At 39.8% G+C, this 2,595-nt stretch overlaps 1 non-coding gene across 1 annotated transcript; it reads left to right on the forward strand.

Annotated features, from left to right (window-relative positions):
* The first annotated feature begins 432 nt into the window (after positions 1–432).
* Positions 433–505, forward strand: trnaa-agc (transfer RNA alanine (anticodon AGC)). Its single transcript has one exon. It is a non-coding gene; the product is annotated as a tRNA-Ala (tRNA).
* The last annotated feature ends 2,090 nt before the right edge of the window (positions 506–2,595 follow it).

Genomic DNA, 2,595 nt, shown 5'->3' on the forward strand with positions numbered 1-2,595 from the left:
TGTTGTAGACATACCCTTAGTTGACTCATGTTACCTTATCCAGGGGTCAAAAGTCCTGACGGTACCAAATCCACAGGCTGAATAAACATTCAAGTTTTATACGGGGTGTTTGATTTATGACCCTGTTTGGGGTTATGTTGAGTTGTTGATCTCCTATATTTGTCCTGAGTTACAGTCCCATTCACATTCTTGCCATCATGGTATATAAATAATCTTGCGTCACCCACAGCTCTGCCTTTTGGCAGGCCTGAGGGCAGAAAGTGTGCAGCAGCATTCCTCTCTAGTCAAAGCATGTGTGAAAGAGAGTGAGAGATAAACGGAGCGCAGAGTGAGTGAGCGTCCCGTGTCAGCGACTGGTAACATTCCCCTCGCGTGTTGTGACAGTGTACTGCCACGTGGTGTTGAATGTTTTTTGATAGCTACTGCTGCAGAGGGGAATTAGCTCAGATGGTAGAGCGCTCGCTTAGCATGCGAGAAGTAGCGGGATCGATGCCCGCATTCTCCAGGAACCTTTTTGTCGGTGGATGCAGACATTATAACGCATTTTATGGGTAAGATTATCACATGTACTCGTGGACGCAGCATGAAAGAGCGGTGTTGTCTTTAACCACGTTAGAGGATTAATGACTATATTTGTTGCCAGGCAGTTTAGGTCATCTTTAATCTGCTCATCGTAACGTTACGTTCACAGTTAAGTGTAAATCAGGGGTGTCCAAACTTTTTTCAAAGAGGGCCAGATTTGATAATGTGAAAATGCCCAAGGGCCAACAGTCCCTGCTGACATTATTTTAAACAATACAAGTAGCCTTGTAGATAAAACGGGGATGCATTTATATCATTGTATAAAAAGAGTGACATGAGAAGATCAATCTCATGTCTGTAAGTTAAATCAGCTATAATCACTATTTTAAAGTGATTAGTGACTCGTCTAAAACATTTTAAAAAGGAATAACTTCAATAGAATCATTCTATACAATGTAGCTTCTTTACATTCTATTAGAATGTAAAGAAGCTACATTGTTGCCTTTTCTTTTCTTTTCTTCCCACAAGAACGTAATTTTGTCAGGTTGATAAAAAAATGTCACTTTAGTTCCTGACATTGTTATTTTACCACAGGGGTGTCCAAACTTTTTTAAAAGAGGGCTAGATTTGATAATGTGAAAATGCCCAAGGGTCAACAGTCCCTGCTGACATTATTTTAAACAATACAAGTAGCCTATACATACATTGTTATTTAATCATTTTATTTTCAATGACAGCAAATAGCAATGTAAGCATTCATGTGTGAACAAATCTCAACAACTATTCTGCCTTTCTTTCACATCTTGAAAGTCAGATAACACAAAGAACAAGCCATCTAAAAGCTAATTACATAGAAACCGATCAATATTCTCACCTCAAGATCTTAAATATGACTTAGTGAGGGTAATGAAAAGTTGTCTCACATTTAAGTTCAACACACATGAAACAGGCTAACGAAACAAATCAAGTTGTCTCTTAGTATCTGATGCTAGCTCTTCAGTGTTACGAGCCAGGCAAACATTAGCGAACTCGGTCTTCTTCTCGGGGCAATTATATTTTCTGCTATTTTCATAACACAGTCTTTGATAAACTCACCTTCCGTAAAAGGTTTGTCATGTTTAGCAGTTACCATGGCCACTTGGTAGCTTACTTTGATGATGTTTTCATGTGAAAAGGACCGCTGCTGTGTGGCCAAGTTATCTTGGAGTTGCTTCACTTTTCTAGCTCGGTCGCTGTGATAGCTTGTTGTAGCATTAGCATGTTTGGTCTCGTAGTGTCTCTTTACATTATATTCCTTAAACAAGGCAACAGTCTCATGACTAATTAGGCAGACACAGTTGTTTCGGTTTTCGGTGAAAAAAATATTGCGATCTCCACCTCTCCTGGAAGCGGCGGTCCTCATTATCGACTTTCCTTTTTTTTTACTTGCCGTAACATGACAGGTCAAGGGTCAGAGCCAATTTCAAACAGCCAGACAGTTACAGAGTGGTGCTGCCACCATGAGGTAAAAAGAGGAATTGCATGTTGAATTTGTATGATTTATTCATTCCGTTTTGACTGTGCTGGCGGGCCATAAATAATGCATTTTAAGACAGAAGGTGCGGGCAGAAGGCGCGGGCCGGACTTTGGACATGCCTGGTGTAAATGGTCTCTTACTACTAGAGCTCCGCTTTATCCAAGGAAGAGTTTGAGTTGATGGTCAAATATTTTACTATTACATATTTTTAATAGCACAACATCACAGGATGTTCCCCTCAAGGTGCTGTAACTAAGAATACGTGTCTGTGTTTTCCCACAGATAGAGTTTGAGGAGAAGATGTACGGACAAGTTTCAGAAAGCTTGCCAAGAATACTACAGATATGTGGGCAGAAAAAGCTGCTCTGAGTCATAGAGCAAAGGTAGATGAGTCTTTCACGCCCGTGATGACGGAGTCAAAGGAATTCCTGTAAAGGTTTATGAGCAATGGTTTAATTAGTGTTTGCTGTTAGTGTCGCGAATGGAGTAAACATGTGGCTTGAAATGACCTCATTACAACTTTCATTTTTATTTATTTTTTGAAAAAAAAAATCTAA

The sequence above is a fragment of the Anarhichas minor genome, unplaced genomic scaffold (genome assembly GCF_050575085.1).
Source record: "Anarhichas minor isolate MPS153535 unplaced genomic scaffold, ASM5057508v1 ptg000026l, whole genome shotgun sequence".
Classification (NCBI taxonomy): Eukaryota; Metazoa; Chordata; class Actinopteri; order Perciformes; family Anarhichadidae; genus Anarhichas; species Anarhichas minor.